At 54.5% G+C, this 21,146-nt stretch overlaps 1 protein-coding gene across 2 annotated transcripts in view; it reads right to left on the reverse strand.

Annotated features, from left to right (window-relative positions):
- LOC121668946 (ATP-sensitive inward rectifier potassium channel 12) overlaps positions 1-21,146 on the reverse strand; it is a 54,208-nt gene that overhangs the window by 24,244 nt on the left and 8,818 nt on the right. The window contains exon 1 of one of the 2 annotated variants that reach the window (XM_042037314.1): positions 7,434-7,655. The exons of the other annotated variant lie outside the window; for it this stretch is intronic. The gene's annotated coding sequence lies outside the window, so the exon portion shown is untranslated. Of the gene's footprint in view, positions 1-7,433; positions 7,656-21,146 lie in introns of those variants that run through there. 2 annotated transcript variants of the gene reach the window in all.

Below are 21,146 nucleotides of genomic sequence, written 5' to 3' on the forward strand. Positions count from 1 at the left end.
CCAAGTGTGGGGACACGATGGGGACAATGTCCTGTGTGACCCTTAGCCCTTTTGAGGCAGGGGAAGAGGAGGAGGAGCAGGAGGAGGCAGCGCTGTGGGTGGTGTTGGGATGGGTCCCTGGTGCTCCCAGGTGGGTGCCTTGGTGCAGCCCCGCTCTGTGACTGCACACGTGGATCCCACAGCATCTCACACCCGGCTATCTCCATGCCCTTAATAGAGCCTGGGACAACACTGCTTAATTGTCTGGCCATGGCACTGCTGCACATCATTAACAAGCAAACCAGCACCAGCTCATTAAGGCAAAGCCTTTGCTCTGGCAGCTCCACAGCCAAATCATTCTGCGGACATTCTGACCACAAGGCCCCTTGCAGGTGGCACCTCCTCACAGCACCAAAAAGTTCCCCCTGTGCCACTGATGCTGGAGAACATGGAGGAGTGAGGATGCGAGTGATGGGGTGGCCTGTTTGGTCACCCAGACCCAGTCTTTGCCTGCACCTCACACACCTGCAGCTGCCTGGGGGACTGGGAACGTGGAGCATGGAAGGGAGAGGAAAGGGAAAAATGAGAGGGGAAAGGGGAAAAGGAGACAGAAAAGGAAAAGAAGAAAAGGAAGAAGTAAAGGGGAAAAGACAGAGAAGGGAGAGAGGAGGCAATAGAGGAAAGCAATGAGAAAAGAAAAGAGGAAGAAGGGAATGGGGAAAGGAAAGGAAAGGAAAGGAAAGGAAAGGAAAGGAAAGGAAAGGAAAGGAAAGGAAAGGAAAGGAAAGGAAAGGAAAGGAAAGGAGAAAAGGGAAAGGGAATCAGGTTTTCTTGTCTTAGATCTGCTCAAGCACTGACTGCTGGTCACACACGGGAGCCCTGGGAGCAGTGGGATGCTGGAGCAAGAAATGGCCAAAGCTTGCAGATCCGTGTGGCCAGAGCCAGCCTGGGAGCAGAGTGCCTTCCTCGCTGGGAGAGGAAGGGATGAAGCAGAGCAAAGCCCTCTCTCACTCCCCTCCATGAAACTCTTCAGGTCCAATTCACTTTCCCTAATGCCTGCAGTGTCCCGGACAAGCCCTGGCTGCCAGTAGAGCTCCAGGGCCGCTCGGCCTCACTCCCACTGCAGCTCCAAAGCAGCCCCTGCTCTACCCCCCCAGCAGAGCAGAGCTGGGTGCAATTACGCTTCACTGCCTCTCCTCTCTCACTGTAATTCCTTTGCTCCGCTGAATTGCTTCCCCTTCAGCACCACACATAATCCACTGCACTGTAATTACACGGGAATTTTAATATCTGATGTATTTATAAGATGCACTTAATTCATCAGCCCCTTTAACCACACTGTCATTCCAGCCTTCAGCACGGTGGGAAGGATGACTCGCTGTCAGATGGAGATTAGCTGGCCCATGTGTGTAATGAGTTGGAGGGTGTTCTCAGCCAGCTGAGAGCCTCACTGCCAGGTCCCACCCTGGCTGGGGAGCAGGATCTCACCATGCCAGGTGCCCTGACCCCCAGGGGATTGTGCCAGGGCTCCCCTGTGCTGTGCAGAAATAAAGGGCAGCACAATCCAGAGACCTTCCCGAACATTTGAATCATCCAACAGGTCCAAATTTGGCAGAAATGAAGGGCCTGTGCTGGGGTGAATTTTACCCCTACAGCCCAAGCACTGGGGATTTCCCCAAAGGGCTCCCCAACATGAGGGATGCACGTTTGGATCCCTCCAAATCCACAAAGAAAGTAGCCACTACTGAAGGCTTATTTCTCCCGGCATTTGTTTTGGTGGCTCCTTTCCAGCCGTGTCCTATAAGGGAACCAAAGGCCTTTGAGCCTCTTGCAGTGAGCACAATGCAATGATTTTCCCAGCCTGGGCAGGAGGGATGAGCTCACTGGTGTCCTTGGTTCCTCCTGGCTTCGGGGTGCTGGGTCCCTGTGCCGAGCACGGCGCACGCTGCGGCTCTTCAGGATGCCCAGGAGGGCAGTGGACTCAGCAGAATGCTGGGGGTGGCTGGGCTCCATCCCATCAAGTCCTGGGAGAAATGCCAGCTGAGCCTGGGAACGAGGGGCAAAGGGGGAGAGAAAGGGGTGGTCTCACTGGCTCGGTCCCTGGGGGCATCCTGGCTCTCGCTGATGGATGACACCACGTATTTCACACTGGGGTCAGACTGGGTTTTCCCACAGCCCTGCAGTGACATCCACACTGCCCTGCCAGGCACCCCTGTGGGTAGGTGGCACTCACAGGTGGTGGCATTGTCCCCACCTCAGCACTGGCCACGAGGCACCACGGAGGCACAGCCCAGCTGCCAGTGGCACTGATCCTGCATGAGCGGGATGGGCCTGGGACCCACCAGGTCCCCACAACACTGGGTGACCTTTGGGACACCAACCCTCCTGCTTCCAGCAAGCTGTGCCAGAGCAGAGCTGTGCTGGAGTGGGACTGTGATGACATTTCTGCTGGAGAGGGACCTCCAGCAAGTACCACTGTGAGCCCCAGGGCTGCTGTCAGCACCCTGAGCCCACCCACAGCCCTCGGGCTCCCAGGGCTGGGTCAGATCCCAGATGAACCCCGGCACTTGGCAGTGGTCAGGCACAGTGACACACTGGTGACACACTGGTCCCCCACTGGCAGTGAGGTCTCTCCCCACAGCTTCCTGCTCTGGCACCCTGTGGCTCCCTGGGAACACAAGCTGGGGACACAAAGGGTGCTGAAGCTGGCCTGATGTCCCCCCATGCCCCATGTCATGTCACACACTCCAGAGCTGCACCTCCCTGCCAGGCTGCCCAGAGTGCCAACCCCGAGCAGGGACACCAGCTCTGGGGGCAGAGCTTGGGCTGATCTGAGGCAGGGTTATCCAAGGAGCTGGTAAGTTCCCATCCCCTCCCCATCAGGAGGGTCCCTGGTACCTGCTCCCCACGGGATGTCACGGCCTCCTGCCTCAGTTTCCCCATCTGCACAGTGCTCTCCGAGAGGGTAAAGACAGGACCGTGGTTGGCAGGGGGTGCAGCAGGGTCTCCAACCCCACCTCTGGCTTAGGATCAGGGCAGGGCCCTCTCTCCTTTCTCCATTCCCAGCCCCTCCTTCCCCAGGGTGCTGCCATCCAGGGGGAACTTTGGCCCCCAAGGTCACTGACAGAAGGGGATGGGGGCAGACACCCCAACCTCATGCCCAGCCAGCCCTGCCAACCACCCCGTCCAGGTCCTGGCCACTCCCTGAAGCTCAGCTACCCCGCAGGTGTCCCCCTCCCTCCCCGCTGTCCCCAAAAAGCAAATATCCAGGGAGATGGGCTCCGCGCTGCAGCTCTGCCGGTGGCACTGGCGCTGAGCAGAGCAGACACTGCAGCACGGCCGTTACGTAAGCCCGAGCCAGCTCTGGGGATGTAGGACACCGGGGTTATCCCCCGGCCCCCCCGGGGCTGCCACCCCCACCCCGCCCCAGCCACGGGGCTCGCGGAGTTTGGGGGAAAACCCCTCCAGCTCAGCCCACACTGCAAAGGCTGCAGAGGGGGCTGGGGTGGCCCTTGGGTTGCTGTGGCCCTGCCATGGGGCACACGGTGGTGGCACGGGGGTGGCAGTGGGGGCCAGGAGGGTTGTGCCGCTGTGGGGGAGGGAATGGGGCAAGCGGTGGGGTGGGATGGGACTGGGAGGCAGCAGGTGCTGCACCCACATCCCGCTGAGTCCTTCTGGACTCTCCAGGGCTCACCCGTGCAGGTGAGAGCTCAGGGAAGGAGCCAGGTCGTCAGGTTGAGACTCCTGGGCTGTGCCTCCCTCGGGGTGACTCACGGAGCAGGATGAACACAGCCAGGGCAAAGGATCCAGCCCTGATGCCAGCCCGCTATATCCATATCCCCATCCTCACAAATCTGGAGGGTCAGCATCCCTGTGACAGCATCCCTGCAATCAGCCTCCTTGGGATCAGGGTCCCTGGAACAGCATCCCAGAGAAGTGCATCACTGGTACCTCCAGCACAAGCATGGGAGCCAGGATCAGGGTTTTGCAGAGCTGAAGGGAAGATCCTTTCCCTGCGGGACAGCCCCGACATCACCTGCTCTGCATCCCTGTGGGGAAACGGAGGTGAGGGATGGCACAGCTGGCATCACTCACATCACCCATCCCCAAAACACCCGTCCCCTGTGCCGGGGGCACGGCAAGTGGGCAGGCAGTGCTGGCAGCACTGCGGCTCCCCCAGGATCAACCTTGCCCTGGCTAACAGACCATCGGGATCCTGGCAGCATCCGCTGCCATGGTGCGGGATGGTGACAGGGATGGGGACCCCATGGCCCCACGGTTATATGAATTCTCTCTGGCTTTCTGTCAGGCACAGTCTGGATCTGACCATTTCTGTCTGGGGATGTTGGGAGGGAGAAAGCCCAGGCTAAAGCTCCCAGCAATGGGAGATACCAGAGCAGGAAATTAATGTTAATTAATTCATAATGACGCTGAGATAGTGATACCAGATGCTTCAAAAGTCCAACGGGGGAATCTGAAAGTGCTTTGTAAGAAATCTGTCGCCCACCGGCAGTCCTGCCTCGCTGCAAGCTGGGAATGAGGGAGTGAGCTGGGAACCGGGATCAAGCTGGGACTGGAGGACCAAGCTAGAACTAGGGAACAAGCTGGGAATGAGTCAGGAATGGTGAAAGAGGGACACATCCCTGTGAGGTGACAAGCCCACAGTCACCCAGAGCTGTGGAGAGCAGCACTGGGACCCCCCTGCCACCTGCCACCACACTCCCACCTTTCTCCCTTCCACCCCAACTCAGAAGCTGGAGTGGAGCTTGAGTGACAAGACACCCACCATGCTCCACTCCCTGGGGCACAGGGGCTTCCCGAGTCCCTTAATGCTCATTTTTTCCTCTCCTTTCCTCCATTTCAGGGACACTGAGTTCAGGGCAGGTGGTCGGGTGTGTACTGGGGTACTCAGGGGCCCGCAGGGGGATGGAGGGACAGGCTCATGATCTGGGACAGGGACACAGGTCCTTTGCCAACCAGTGTCCCCACACTCAGAGGACAATTTCTCCCTCCTCATCCACGTGAGCCAGCCCTTGCCCTGCTCTGCCAAACCCAAACGGGGCTGCACTTTAGCCAAGAGGTGTAAAACAGCCTAGGAAGCAGCTTGAGCCCGGTGCCACCTCCCCAGGGCTGGGAACCCCAGAGCCAGAGCCGGGAAGGGTGCAACCATGAACTCTGCAAAAACCACAGGCAAACCCCTGGGCTTGGAGCTGTTTGCCCAGACAGGGGGGATTATGCTCCTTCCCACAGTGACACAACAGCACCTGCACCCAGAGGGGACCCTCAGAACGGGGGCTAAGTGAGGTGGCCAAGGCCACGCAAGGCCTGGCAGCGGCAGAGCAGGGTGGCACGGCCGGGGCACGGCGCTGCCATCACTGCTTACATAAGGTGTCCCTTAAGGTGTGTCCGAGTGCACACACCGGAGCGGTGACAGGAGAGCAGGACAGATCCATCCCTCCAGCAACCCCTCACAGGGACAGCGCTCCCACTCTTTTTGGAGACAGCACCCCCAAAACTGCCAACCCGGCCTCCTTCCCCCTGCACAGAGGGTGCGTGAGGCTCCCGTGTCTCTCAAGCACATTCACACCCTAAAAGCCCCTAAAAGCTGACAGGAATTGGGCGTAAATGCTGGGTTTCAGCTCGCGGTGCAATTCCCCCAACAGCTCCTCCGAAGTTTATCCGCAGCAGGAACGGTTTCTACGGCGCTGCCGGTGAAGCCGCCCCAGCAAGTGGGGAGAGGGGAAAACCCCACTGGGAGCACCACGGAAAACCACAGAGCACCACAGCACCACAGACAAGGCCACCAAAATCCCACCCCAGCTGGTCCCGAGGGACTTGTCATAAACCCCTGGGTCATTCCAGGGCTAAGGATAAAACTACTTTGACTTCACAGGTAAATTAACTCTTTTGGCTAAAGAACAGCAGAGGCAACACAGGATTTCAAAGTGTGCTTTGTATCAGAGGCAAGAAATAAAGTGGCCTTTACGGTGCCTTCCCCAGCAAAGCTGGAGCTTTATTAAGCTTATCTGGCATGGATGGGAATGCTCGCTGTTATTCCAGGCCTGAAAAGAGCAGGCAAGGATTTTTTTTTTTTTTAGTCTTGTTTTCATTATTTTCTGGTGGCTTCACTGCTTTGTGCTCACAGAAAGGGAATTTCACCTGCTGTTACAAAGAAAAGGCCCTGGAAAGTTTTGCGGAGAAGGGGATGAGGGGAAGAAGGTTTATGGAAGCAAAACGAGTTGTTGCAGGGTTTGTTGTGGATTTTTTTTCACAGTGACCTGTAAAACACCCCCAGCTCTTTGCTGCTTGCAGAAGACCTGGCACCAACATGCCAGTCTCCTGTCCCCACCAGTGTCACCCCTGGGATGGCGGTGGGAAGACCTCAGAAACTGAGGTTGATTTGGGGTGCAGAAGGAAGGCAGTGGGACTGCTCCCCATCTTTTTCACAAGCAAAGTCATGCCACGCTTTCTAAGAACAGGAAAGAAAAAAAATCCAGCCCTCGTTTGCTGACACCACAGCAAAACAGGTGGTTCAAAATCACAAGTGCAAGGGGGGGGAGAAAAAACCCTATTTGGTGATTTTGTGCTCATATTCATTGCAAAACTGTCCGGGAATGCTGCTAAATACACACCATTTTCCCTTCTCACACTCTTTGCTCTATAATTAAGAGAGACTTCTAAAAATACAAACGGCCTCGAGCACCCAGTGAAGGCGTGCAGGTGCTGCTAACTGGAGGCACTTTAGTACAGCTCATTTTCTGGACAATTTTACTTGCCTGGCTCGTGCTCAGCGCCGATACTATTACAGTGATGCAATTATGCTGCTGCTGCTGCTGCTGCTGCTGCTGCTGCCGTGGTCGGCTCGCTCGGCTTTCTCCCTGCGCTTTGCAGTTTGCCTTCAAAGCCCCCCCAGCCCCGCAGCTCCCGGGCTCACCCCAAGCGTGTCCCCGCCGGCAGGGCCCAGGGAGCTGGGGATAAGAGGGTCAGGCGGGTGTGTGTTACACCAACATGTGAATATCCATGTGTGGGCATGGAGGGGCATAACCCCGCATGGGCATTGCCCAAAACAACCGGTGTGCAAAAGTTTTGGGTGAGGAAGCGAGCTGGCCAGGGGAAGCGAGCGGAGGGGAGCAGGAGCATGGAGAGGATCCCAAAAGGCAGCAGCAAACCCTCAGTGTTGGCTGGGCAGGGAGGGGGCCCATGGCACTGGCACGGTGATGCCGCTTGGCAAAACATCCCCCCCAACCTGGCATCTGGGGCACAGGGGTGAGGGGGAACTTCCCCCGTGGAGCTGCCGCTGCGAAACTTCCCCTTCTTATTTCTCCATTAGGGCTGCAATAGGTGGAAGTGATTGACTCACTATGAGACTGCTGTTTTTGCCTCTGACTTGGGATTAAGACGGAGCTGGAGGAGCGGAGGAGCCGTTGTCAGCAGGCACCGGAGCCGGCACTTACCTCTCACTGCATCCAGCCCCTCCGGCCGTGGGGCTGCAGCTCCTGGAGAGTTAGCTGGCAGGGGACCCCACATCCACTCGGGTTTCTCCCAGGACCGACGTTCGGCTGCTGCTTCTTAGGCACAGACCCAACCCCTCCATTCCAACCACAGGGAAAAAAAATATATCTTCTTCCAAAAGAAAAAAAAAATTTAAAAAAAAAAAAAAGAGGGAGATTAAAAAAAAAAAAAAAAAACCAAACAAATAAAACCACACTTTTTTCTTGGTTTGCTTTCCCCGTGGAGAAAAAAAAAGAAAAATAGATAAATCCCAGCGACCAAGAGATCCAGACTCAGGTGAATTTAGCTTCAAACTCCCTCTGCGCTTTCAGAGCCTTCACCCTCAAATGGGCTCTGGAAGATGCTGGGGGACCCATCGTTGCCAAAGTGTCATCAAATATCCTTCGGGCTCAACTCCGCTCCTGCCCGGGGAGGGTGGACTTCTTCCCTTCTTCCCTGCTTGCTGCGTGCTGTGGAGTTGGCAGGGACCTGCCTGTTCCAGCCTCAGCGTGGAGGGTGGGTGGGTTGGTTGGTTGATGTGGGTTGGTTTTCTTTTTTTTTTTTTTTTTTTTTTTCTCGCCGCTATTGGTTTTCTTGCTATCTGATCCTGAGCGAGCGCTGCAGCTCGCCGCTTCCCTGCTTTTTTCCCCCCAGCTCCCAGGCTTTTGACAGGGAATGAAACACAGACACCCAGTGAGACAGGCTCCGGCTTCTACAAAGCTCCACTCCCTCCTGCTGCCTTTGTCCGCGAACAGCAACTCCTCCAACTCTGCCCGTAGACACGAGGGAACCTCTGCATCAGCACTTTCCTAATGGCTGCTTCGCCCCAGCCCTTCGGCCCTTCTTCTTCTTCTTCTTCTTCTTCTTCCTCGCTTCCTCTCCTCTACCTTGATGGCTTCCGCTTGCTTTTTCTAGCCCGGCCCCGGCTCCGACAACCACAGCCACAGGGAAGCAACAACCCTTTCCCGATGGATCCATCTCAGCTCCCCCGCGCCGGCGGCTGCGGTCGGGGGGTAGTGGCCCCGCAGTCCATCACCGTCCTTCCTGGGCACCTTCCATGAAAAATCAATGGTGGGGACAGCGTCCCTGAAGGCTTCACTTTGGGCTGGTTTAAGGAGCAGGGGGCTGCGTGTGTGGAGAGGAGCCAGGGGCAGAGGGAGGGCTGAGAATTGGAGCCACTTCTTTTTATTGCAGGCGGGGATTATTTTTATTTTTTTTTAAAGGTTGACTGGAATCCAAGTTTGTTTCTTTGGTAGTGAGCATTATTTAAAGCCATTTGGGAGGCTTTGGGTGTCTCCAGGTCACCCTGTCCTTATATTAGCGAGGCCTTTTTGGAGAGGGTCAAAGTGAAACCTTGCCCCGGCAGCCTCTTTCCCCTGCGGAGGGGAGCGGGAGGCACAGGGATGCTGCAGTGGGCTCACAACCTTGGCTGGCTCCCAGCCAGAGGGAGATGCAAACCAGCCACCGTCTGTAATTTTTGCTACACTTCCTCCACACTCGGTCACTCGCGAGATCCCAGGGCTGCTGCCTGCTCCTTTTTTGGGGATTCACAGGCTTTGTTAAAAAAAAAAAAATCACAGCCAGGAGACCTCCAGCCTTGCCAGCGATGCTCAGCACTGCTCAGCATGGCTGTCACGAGCTGGCGGGTCACAGAGAAACCATAAAGCCCCCCAGAACACAGCACATGAAGAGGCTGCCTCCCCACCTGCCCTTTGGCAGCCTCTTCCTCACTCTTTCTTGTCTCCCACCACAAGTTTGGGATAATCAATTCCTCCCTCTCCCCTTCAACAGCATCCGGGAGCAGCGACTCTCCTGGTGCCCAGCTCCCATCCTCTCCTGACACAGAGATGGAGCATTGTTCCCTCACTGTTCCCAAACACCCCAAACTCCAGAGCACCTCAGGGCAATGCTCCCAGTTCTGCCTCCACTCCCCTCTCCACATTGGCTTGTCCTCTCTCGCCTCATTCCACAAACCTCAGAAACACTGAAATCCCTGGATGAAAAGCACTACAGGGCCTTGCCCCAGCCCTGATAGATACTCACTTAACAGCAGGGATTTGAGGTTTGCAGATCAGAGGGGACACCAGCTCACACACTGGGCCTGGTGGTCTCGTGCAAGACCACCCAGGGCCAACCTGACCACAAAACACTGCTCCTTTCTGTCAGGCAGCCCCACACACCCCAGTTTGCTCCTCCCTGATGCCTCCTCTCCTTTACCCCACCATGCTCATGGAAAGCTTCCCAAATCCCTCCCTGCCCCGATCCCCAGCCAGAGGTGCCAGACCAAAGTTCTTTATACTCCCTTCAAAAATAGACGCAATTAATGCACCCGAAGATTTGGCTGCAAAGCTGGGGTGGGAGACTGGCCACGGGTCAGGGGCACCCCTGGGGTGAGGGGAGCAGCTTCAGGGTCCCCAGTCCAAGACTGGGGCTGGCTGAGAGGGTTGGGTGGAGCTGGGCAGCCACAACTGGCGAGGTTGGTGTTCCCATCACCTGGCCATGCTGGTGGCTTACCCCTCTCTCCCCAGTTTGCTACAGGAAATGCACATGAATAGCCTGGGACTTCCATCCTGGTAAGCCCCAGATTCCCTCTGCTTTTGGGGAGAAGTTCCCCGTGTTTTCCCATCAGGACTGGGGAGAAGCATGGAGAAGCTCGTTATCCCCTTCTGTCGGTGCAGGACCGCAGCCCTGGGGACCCCCATGTCCTGTGGGTTCCCAGCCAGGGAACAGCTCCAACCAAGATCCAATCTCTGCCTGCCCCTGGCCATGTGTGGAATTGTCCAAGTGAGGGAAGGAGGATCTTTTAGGAATTGTCCAAGTGAAGGAAGGAGGATGAGGGGGTGAAAAAAGGGGTGCACCCAGCAGGGTCGAGCCCCTTCCAAGCGCTCACAGCACGGCTGCGCAGGGCCACGAGCAAGTCAGCACTGAGCCATTAGGGCTAATTCAATCAAGATGGATGGCCCGATTGGAGGGCTGCTGTCCATAAATCCCCCACTCCCGCTGCATTAGTGTCAGGGCTCCCAGAGGAAGAGGCTGAGGGGGAGGCGCGGGGGAGCCGGGATGGGGAAACGTGCTAAGTCACCCGTCCTCCCGATGGCACAGGGCCGCTTGGATCGGGGGCCACCACCCCATCCTGTGCACCATGGGGACACAGCCCACCATCCTCCAGCCCTTCCAAAAGCCTAGCAGCTGGAGAGGGTGGGATTTCAAGCAAACTGGGTTTGCTGGACTCCAAAAGGTGCAGGGTTGTTCACAAACTCCGCAGGGCAGGGGGTTGCTCCCATGGGAACCTTGCCCATTTGCTCCAGTGGGTTTTGCAGCAGGAGGAAGGGGGGGTGCTGGGGGAAATAGGCTTGGAGCCCCATCATAGGTCCCAGTGTGATAACTGGGACTCGGAAATACAAGCTGAGAAAGCCCCAAGGCTGATGGATGCCGCACCCACCCCAGACACCCAAAACTCAAGCCACACCACACCATGACACCACTGCAGGACATCCCCATGGAATACCAGCTCCTTTCTCCCGGCACACCACTCTCTTCCCACTTCTGCTCCTATAAAAGGCCATTTATAGGCTCAGAGTTGCCATCTGATGACCCAAGCCATGTTCCCCCATCCACTGAGCACAGGCAGTGGGAGCCACACGTGCCGCCGCGCCGCACAAGCCAGCTCAGGAAATAAGCTCTCATCCCTCCAGGTTAAAAATAGCCGTGAGCTTTGCCACGGACACGCCTCACCCTGGCGCTCTGGCCGAGCTGGCTCCCACCTCGCCTGCCCACCCAGCCCACCGAGCTCATGGCCGAAAACCGGCCGCAGGGAAGGGTCCGGTGGGCTGCCGCCATCTGCTCCGGCCGCTGGCAGCGCCGTCAGCGCGGGATGCCGGCTCTGCCAGGCCGCACTGTTGGCCGGCAAAGGGATGCAGAGGGCCAAGTCCTGGTGGGATTTGGGAAGACAACGGGCCAGGGGATGCGGCAGAGGGATGGCAGGATGGCATGGGTTTGTGGGCAGCGCTCTTGCCCCTGGAGTGCTCACGGAGGTTGTGTGGTTGCTTGACAAGGGAGACAGCAGGGGTGATAGCCCAGTGCAGAAGAAAAGATATTTGTGTGATGGGGATGGGGGGTTACCAGGGCATCTCAGCCTGGGAGAGGAGTTGAGGACATCCAGGAGCAGTTGGATGATGGAGAGAGGGATGCTCAGACCTACCCTCCATGTCCAGAGCATCTCAAGGGCTGTGTCAGCACAGAGGGAGTACAACCAAAATAGCTCAGGGAGGCTGACCCCAGGGCATGAGGAGCAGTGAACTGTGGCACTGCCATGGATTTATCTGGAAAGAGAGGAATGCACATCCCTATGCACCTCCGGTTTCTGGCTGTGTTTCAGCAAGACCAGGAGGGAGGGAGGCATAGCAGGGAAGGAGCCTGACTGCCGGCAGGAGGAGCACAGCAGCTGAGGTCAGTGATTGTGGTGTTTTTACGGCACCACGAGCAAGGTCCTGGGGACCAGAAACTGCTGATGGGGACAAGAATTGACTACTGCCATGCAGGGATGCGGAAGGGCTCTCTATAGGTTGGTTGCACCATGCCCAGCAGTTCTCGCTCTCTCAGGTCAGCACCTTTGTATCCACTCACCCAGGAAAGAAAAGTAAAGGCAGGATTGGGTCTGAGGAACCATCAGCCAGGAGCAATAACCTGTTCCATGAAAAGCCCTGGAGCAGGTGAGCCATTTCTCCCCAGAATGGCTAGCATAGGGGAAAAAAAAGACGTTTGTATTTCTGCCAGTTGACAAAATGAAATGCCACTTGTAGCCAGTGAAACTCTGCAGATTTTGCAAATAAAGGATTGCTCCATTCAGCTTCCAGCTGGATTCCAGCCCCAGCCACAACACGGACACTGGCAGCATCCCCCGTCGCATCCCAGCACTGGTGCCACACCACGGGCTCGAGCTCACTGCAAACCCAAGCACTGCCCCACGGCAGGGACACAGATCCCATTGCCAGGTTTGCTCCCACCCTTTGCTTCCCTGTGTTTGCCCTGGGGACCGTGCTGCTGGGATAGCACTGTGTCCCTTGGGAGGCTCTAACATATCTTAGGAAATTTTCCCATTCTATGCAGCCTAATTTCACCCATTAGAGCTTGTTTCAGCGGGGTCCCGAGGGAATGTCTCTCCCCAGCATCCTCCTCTGACTCTTCCTCTGCTTCTCTCCTCCTTCATGTGCACACAGCTCACCTCAGGATGGCTCAGCCTTGCTCCACCATGAGCAGTGCTGGTCCAAACAACCATAAAACATGCCCCTACACAATCCCAGAGGATTTCCCACCTGGTCATGATGCACTTCTTAGGAGTTGAAAGGTGCTGACCCTGCCCTGCTGCACACAGAGAGGTCCAGCCCACAGACAAACACTTGAGGAGATCTTGGCCAGTGCATTTCATCATGGCCAGAGATGGGAGCCTGCTCCTTATCCCCAGCTGAAGAACAAAAAAAGAGCCAGTTTGGGAAAACTGTGCACCCTCAGCATGCCACCACTCCAAGACCAGGCCAGAGCTCCGTCACTCTGGGATCCTCACTGGAAAAAACATGATAAAGCAGGAGGAAAGCAGCTTATCTGCTGCTGTCATGGCCTGCAGTGTTTGGGGGGAGGATTTGGGGCAGCAGATGGGAATTCCTAGACTTTGTGCACAGCCCAGTGCCAGCTCCATGACCCGGGCCAGTTGGGATGAGCATAGCTTGGCTTTTTACCATGGGATGCTCCAAAAGGAGCAGCAAAGGGCAGCTCCCATGGGGGCTCACAGCACCCAGGAGAAACCATGGAGCCCTTTCAGCTCTCCTCACTCCACGGCCAATGCTCAGCTCCCTTTTCCCTCATCCAAAGGGTGGATTATTTTAGGAAGGGAGGAGGAAAAAGCAGCAGTGATGAGCTGACGGATGGCTGCTCGCAGCAGAGCCCAGGCAGGCTGGACATCCCGGGGGTCAGACAGGCACCTCACATGACCCAGAGGTTTGGCTGCAGCCAAAGAGCCCAACTGGCTTCTTACATAAATGACCTGAGGGCAGCGCCTTTGAGACCACCAGCGCAGGCAGCAGATGCTCCGAGGCCAAATCCACCCAGTCCTGGGCAGACGTCACCTAATCAGCACGTTGGCTTCTTCCCAAGGCAGTCTTGGGGCACACAGTAAATATCTTATGTAAGCACCTCTGGCCTGAGGCCGGGTCCAGTTCAGCCATGTCACACAGCGATTCCCTCCTGGACAGAGGCACAAGACGCAGCCTGAGGGGCCTGAAGGGGCTTTCCCCAGCATGGACCTGTCAGACCCCCTTGGTGACTCATCTCACAGCTTTGCCAGAGGAGGCTCCAGGAAAAACCCTGGTGGATGGAGAAGAATTGCCCATCCCCAGTGGCAAAAAAGACAGAAGAAGGGCTCAAAATGACAAGTCACTTCTGCCCCCAAACTATTTGTCCTCCAGGACTTGGTAGCTGAGTAGAGAGGTGGTAAGAGCCCAACAGCCCTCCCTACAAGGCCAGTGCCTCCAGCCCAGCCACAGCTGGCTGGACCATAAGTCCCTTCAATGATGGAAACATCACACCAAGCCAGGAGACTCTGCCAGCACTCAGCTCCCACCAGGTGGGAGATTTCTCATCCCAGTCTCCCCTGTGGCAGGAGAGCCCCCCAAATATCTCAGCACTGCCAGAGACATGAGAGAGAGATTCCTCTTTGTCCTGAGCAGCCTCCTGGAGACCACTGGAGTTGGGAGGCTGGAGAGTGCCCATGGATGGACAGAGCTGGGGATAAAACCAGCTGGGGCATTAGCAGGATGCAGAGGATGGGTAACCAGTGAGCATCTTCAGCACTGAAGCATCTTCAGTCACTCCAGGCCGCTCAGTGAGGGGAAAACTATGGTGAGGGCTGTGCTGGCAGATACTCTTTCCTCCCTTTCTCTGGGCTCGCATCTTCAAAGGATTTACCCACAGTGGTTTTGGCCCAAGAAAATCCCAAACAAGTGGCCTCGAGCCTCACTATGTCCTTCACCTGTCAACACCAGCCTTGGGGGACTTGCCCATCCGTGGGACATCCCCTTCTGTACCAAACCAGGCCACATGTGAGTTGGGTGGGTTCAGACATCAGCTGGAGGATGCTCAGAGGCACAGACAGCAGGAGGCCAAGGGAGCAGACAGGACATGACCTGCCCCAGCCTCCTGCTCCTCTTTGACAGGTCACTTAAACACTGCAGCCACCAAAAACCCTCCCCGTCTTTCACAAGAGGCATTTCACGCCCGCCCTTGCTGCTAAATGAAGCAGCCCCAGCGTTACTGCACCACCTGGGGCAGTCCTGGGCACGGAGCAAGGTTAAATTCATCCCTGCAGAATCAGCACCAGCAGCTTCTCCATCAGCACTGGAGCTCCAGGCTGAACTGGCCATGCCACCACCGGCCCCGGGCTGGAGAGGAAAATAAAGGCAGACAGAGAATTTGGGTCTCTGTTGCTGCAGCTGGCAGAGGGGAACATACGCACAAATATTTGTGCTCTCCTGTTCTTGGCAAGGCCTCTTTGCCCATTGCTGGCAGCTCTCAGGGTTTGGGAAAGGGCAAATGGGTCCGACCAGCAGCTGTCTGTGGCAGCCCTCGGACCTGGGTATGGCAATAAAGGTAAAACCTTAAGGATTGCTCAAGTCATGTCCCCAAGGACGCAGCACTAGGTGACACTGGGCAGCTGCAGGCGCCAGAGGCAAGTGCTTGAAATTTATAGAGTGAAGAAACAGTCAAAACTGGCACAAAACGCCCCAGTTTTCACCCTCTGCTCAAAGCCATGGGCAAGACCTGCACTAGACACCAGGACCGTGCCAGGGAAGCCAAGAGTCCAGTCTGAACTAGAGCTGCATTTTGGGATCACCTGCCTATGATGGGTTTTTGGAGGGTGGGGTCTTGGAAAACAGAGGTTCAGTAGTGGCCAGGGCCAGGTAGATGAAAGGCTGAGCCGTTCTTTAGGTTGTGGAGCAAAATAAAACTGCACATTCATATGGAAACAAATTACTTCTAAGTGAAAGACAAAATTATAAAGGTGTTTTTCCATAAGGCTCAAAGCAGTTTGTTAATCCAAAAGGAACCAACTCCCCACCAGGTTGTTGCACTCATTTGTAAATTACAGTTCTCCTCTAGATCATTTAAAAGACATTTTCCAAAGCAGAGAAGGCAAAGCCTCATTGAAAAAAAAAAAAAACCAAAAAATCTCCAAACAGAGCGTTCTGACTCTTCCTGAAAACTTCACATTTCCAAAAGCCAAGGTAAAACACCGTGATCTTCCCAGTTGTTTCTCTCCCCCATTTTGTGCAATCACATGTAATTCCCGAGCTCTGCATGAGTTTGGGATGGGTGCCAGGCTCTGCAGTGCCAGTGCCGAGCACACGCAGCTGCTGGCACGCTCCGGATCAGAGCCCCAGCTCGGCCGTAGGGACACAGCACCCAGCAAAGCCGAGGGCAGGGAGCTCCTAAAGGGGTGAGGAAATGCACTTGTGCTTTTTCTGGGGTGCTTATCCCTGTGGGGTGAGCCAGGGAATTCCATTTGGGGCGCAGGGGTGGCACAATAGATCCCATCAGGTGATACCTGCTGCTCCAGGATGCTCCAATGCAGCAGCTTACAGAGACCAGGAAGGGTGATTCCCACATGGAGCTGCTGTGGAACTTCCTAAACCCCTCCTTTTCAGAAGGGACCTCACTGCTCTGCCATGCAGAGGGTGCACATGCACCTTGCATGGGGATGCCAAAGCAAGGAGTTTTGCATAGGTGAGGTGGAATTCCTCGGGAAGGTGTGATCCAAGTCTCTGGGAGGACAGGAAGCTCCTCCTGCTGCTAGAGCAGCCCATGCCTCAAATCCAGCACCACTGAGATGGCAATTTGGCTGTCACCAGCTGTAAATGCCCATGGCAGGGCAGAAGTTTTCTATGTCCTTCCCTAAGGACTGCACCCAGCAGGAGGGCACGGCCCACCATGCCAGCATCTTGTGCTTCCCAGAGATGCTTCTTAAGAATTCCTTTCTTTTTTTCCTCTCTTCCCCTCCATTCTGGATGCTGGATGATAAAAGACAAAGCAGCAAAAATCTTCCCAGAGCCAAGTCCCAAGGGACCAGGACTCCCAAGCCCCCGCATCTCCCTGGATGTCAGCAAGCTTCCAGAGTAAATTTTTGGGTTGGTTTATCAGGGATCAAACTGTGCCTCTCCCCAGGGGATATTCCACTTCTTCTCCATTAAGATAAAAAAAGAGAAAAGTTTTAAAAGCCCTCTGTTTAACAAGGCAGCTGCAGGGAGGCTACTCGACTGATTGAGTTTTTACCTGGTCCTTACAGGCAAGCTCAAGTACTTAACATAGAAATGAGGTTTAGTCACAGCGAGGCATTTGGGATTACAGTTGGCTGGAGAAACTCTGATGAAACCACGTTCCTCCCAAATATGCACTCTTGTCAAAATTGAAATGCTTTGTGAGATTGAATAGGTTTAGCCAGAAGTTCATTTCCCAAAGAAAATCAGGGAGAGGTTGCAGGAAAATTTGTTGAATGAAAAAAGATGTTCTTTTTCTTTTGAGCCATGCTGAGGTGTATGTTGGTGAAGAAGTTGGTTTCTTCTCCTTTTTTTTTTTTCGTTTTGTTGTTGTTGTTGTTGCTTTGAGGGTTTATTTTAAATCCTGCCTTGCTCAGGGAGGAACCTGAAGAACTATTTTCTCTCTAATGACAAGTTTACCCAAACTCAGCAATTTCCCGCTCCCTGCTGGCTCACAGACTGGTAGGCCTGAAGACATTTATGGCTCTGCAAGAAATTCTTGCCATCAGACTCCAAGGGCAGCACGACTCAATAAAGACAAGCTATCAAATCCCACCTGGAGGGATCCTGGGGAGGCAAGGGAAGCCAGGCAGCACCAGGGCAGGCAGCGTAACTGCAAACAGCATCAATGAACTTCACTAAGGTGAGTCCCCAGCAGCAAGAGGGAATTTCTCACCCCAACCCCACACCTTTTGAGGAGCATCACCCCATTGAAAACAGAAGAAATGATGTGGAACCCCTCAGCATGGAAAAGATGGGTGAGTGACTTCCATACAGGATGACAGACCATGGGGGTTCCTGCAAACCTGTTGGTTTCCATTTTCTAACTGTTCTTCTGCCAAAATCTGACATTGTTCCTGTTAGAAAAACATGTTACTTGAGTCTCTTGGTAAAAGTTCACGCTCTTGGGTCTGCCAGGTAAAATCTCAGGGTCAGGGTTCCATCGGGAGGTGAGGATCCACTCGGTTCTTGGGCTCTGGTTTGAGAATTGGTTGGGACCAACAATGACCTGGGCTTCTCCTGCTCTGAGACAGCATCCTGGATCACCTGCTTAGCAGGTAGGGGAAGGAGCACTGGGATTTCACAGTGTTGGAGCCAGCAGCAACTCCCAGACCAGCCACATGGATTTTGCACAGCCCTTCCCTGTGATCACAACCAAGGGGCTGCCATCACCTCCATGCTTATTTAGCATATGCCAACAGCCTTCTCTGCTCAGCTCCAGGACACAGGAACTCCAAACTCCCTTAGACTGGCAGCAAGTTGGTGTCCTAGCAGCCCTGGAGCAGGTAGGCTCAGAGCAGACACTTTTCCAAGGGTAGGAGTAACAGGCAGAGCTGCTGGACCCAGTCACAACAAGGGATCCCTGTTATAGCTCAAACTACAGCCCAAAACATCTTCCCCAGGTTATTGGAGGACGCCAGCTGTACAAGTAGATTTTGGAGAAACAGTCAACAGCCTACAGTCCAAAGGAGCAAACTCACAGTGCTCCTCCAGCCCTGTTACAGCCACCCATTGCCATCCAAATCCAAGGGGGGGTTGTGCCACACCTCAGGCTGGGGGTGTTCAGGAACCCTCTGACTACTGTCCCTGTAGCCCCAGCTGTGAGCAAACCATCCAAATCCAGCAGTACTGGGGGGGCTTTGTTTTTATTCCCCCTCCCCTTGCTCTGGGATGAGAGGAGCTTTATAAAAGGCTTCCGCTTAATCTCCCTGCCAAGCGGACATCGCCGGCTTCTGCCGTCACATCGTGCTCTGGACACACACAGAGTTTTCTGCCCTAGCTTAAAAAGAACATTGTTTGCAGAACAGAGCGAACAACATGTGAAAAGGAGAAGAGGGGGAAAAAAAAAAGGAGAGATCTGTGATGTTTGCTGGAAGAAAAACCCGCTCATTTGTTTGGACGAGGATTCTCGGCACGTACAATCTCGGGAACAAAAGGAGATGCTTGTTCTCCGCTGTGTTTGTGGGAAGAGTCCTGTAAATATTCAGGGGTGTTTGCTCTGCAGAGATGATCCCCAACCCATCCCCAGAAACTCCCAGCACCCCCAAAATCCCCGCTGAGAGGTCCAGCCCTCGCACAGCCCCACTGATCCAGACCCTGAGCCTTTCCCTTTTATATTCAGTGGCAGCCTGTTCCAACTGAAGTAATCGCAACAATAAAATTCCTTGGGGAAGAAGTTTTGGGAAGAAGCACGGCTCCATCTGACCTTGCTGGTACTCAACAAGATGTAGGTCAAATATTTTAATTGCCAAGTCACTAATCCCCCCCACACAGCACTCCAATATTTGCACATTGCTGTGGACTTGCTGCCTTTGGAAGCCTCAGGGGGAAAGAAATAGCAGCTGGATTGATGGGGAAGCAATTCCTGCTGAAACACAGCACTGGATACAACTCCTTGGGATGAATGGCTGTGACTGCAGGGAGAAGGGAGAGGAGCAGGGGGGAGTTGCTGCTCCACCAGCTGCATTTCTAGCTGGATTCAAAGCTCTTCCCACCTTCCCAAGACAGCATCCTTCAGTATCAGAGCACAACTGTCCCAAATGTACAGGCAGCACATGACTACACCCTTCAAACCTCCCCCCTCCCATTGCTGTTCGGAAACTCGGAGCAAGACAGGCATTTTATTTTGATAAGAAATCAGAGAATGAAGCAGCCCCGGCGGCGCGAGCGCCTGCGAGCATCTCAGCGCCTGCAATGCAGCCACCTCCAGGCTGCAGCTCGCTGACACCTGAGACTCCTCCGGCAGGCACAGGACCAGCAATTGCCTCGGAGCTCCCCAAGGAATTTGAAGAGACGGAGTGTAATTACCCATGATGGAATTTGACTCACACAAAAAAAAATACTACAGCAGGAATCACAGCTCCTGGGTCACGCAGGGACAAGGAAGAGGACCCTGAATTGCCAAGTTCAGTCCCTGCCATCACCAGCTACCACGCTGCATGATCCAGTTCAGGAATCTATCATGGAAATCTTTAAATTAGCTCCATTTTCTACCCCTCGCTGCTGCTGGCATCCTGCTCTGGAGTTGCCTCCTGAGGATGCTCCATTCCAGGGGTGCCCACCTCAGGGTTGGCTTCCCCATGTGTTGCGACACGCACAGCCCCACCTTGGGGCTGGTTTCCCAGTTAGGCACAACCAGCATTAGCTCAGTGACAGCATCTCCAGAGAGGAAAGGAAATGGGGAAGGGGGAGTGGGATATATGGTGTGGAAAACCTCACATTTTCAGGTCAGAATTAAAAGGCCAATTACTTTATAATCTCTCAGGTACAGGAATGGTCTCACTCATTCAAACAGGGCTTAGCAAGACATGGCCCTGGCCCAGAACAGCGACATTGCTACAGCCCTGAGCACAAATGGGAAATTCTGATGAAGACAGAGGCTGCATCATTAAAATGGAGCGAGTTGGATTCTGCCCTTATATCTACCCTGCAAATCCCGGACAAAAGATTTTCCAGATTACGTATGCACATTCCTTTCCCTGCTGTCCCATTAAAGAACACACAGTGCCCCTTTCCCTGCATACACCAGAGCATCACTTCAGGCATGCAAGAGGCAGGTCCAAAGCTTTGGGGCCCAGGGCTACCCAGGGAAGGAGATTTCCTGGAGAAAGAAAAGACTGTGGGCCTTTTTTCCCCCCATTTCTCCCAATTTTCAGGGAGGGTGTACCTTTGTTTTGATAGGGCAGAGGGAAACCTCAGGTTGTGATGCCAGCAGCCCACTGGATTTGATGCACAGCAAAAGGAGTTGGGTATTTTTCCTTGGCTACTCCAGATACTTGGGACACAACACTGTCTGCTGGGGCATCACATGGGCACACCTCATATTCAGTCTTGCTTTCACAAATAAGAAGAAGACTTTGATTTTCAGTATTTTTCCTCCTTCAACTAAGTCACACAGGAGAGTTATCCCCAGTTTCAGGATTCAGGAGCATGGAAGAAGCTGTGGAGGCTAGGGTACAAGGCTCATCCCCCTTCTTTGCTCCCCCCACATCTAGCCACTGGGAAGGGAGTTGTTTGTGCAACTACTGCCCAAAGCACATCCCATGGAGAGCAGGGAACAGGGGATGCTGGCCTCTGGAGCAGTGCATGAAACTTCAGTGTGTCCCACAGGGACAATTATCAAGTGGGAGAGTCAGTCTTCCCAACCCAAAGCCATTAGTTACAAAACGGGGAAGAGGGCTTAAAGCTCTTATGTTTGAACATGTTAGCTCAGCCCTTTAGGGAACTCCTGATGTGCCAGAGCATCTAATCTCTGCAAATCACTTTTACTCAGCCTTGCTCTGGGTTTTCCTTTTTAATCAACTTAATCTTTATTCATGAGGTGTGTTACATTCTGCATTACAGAAACGCCCAGATTCTGAGCATCAGGCT

This window comes from Corvus kubaryi, unplaced genomic scaffold, assembly GCF_017639235.1.
Source record: "Corvus kubaryi isolate FWS band 111438036 unplaced genomic scaffold, C.kubaryi_AGA036_p1.0 37387, whole genome shotgun sequence".
In the NCBI taxonomy this organism is placed as follows: domain Eukaryota; kingdom Metazoa; phylum Chordata; class Aves; order Passeriformes; family Corvidae; genus Corvus; species Corvus kubaryi.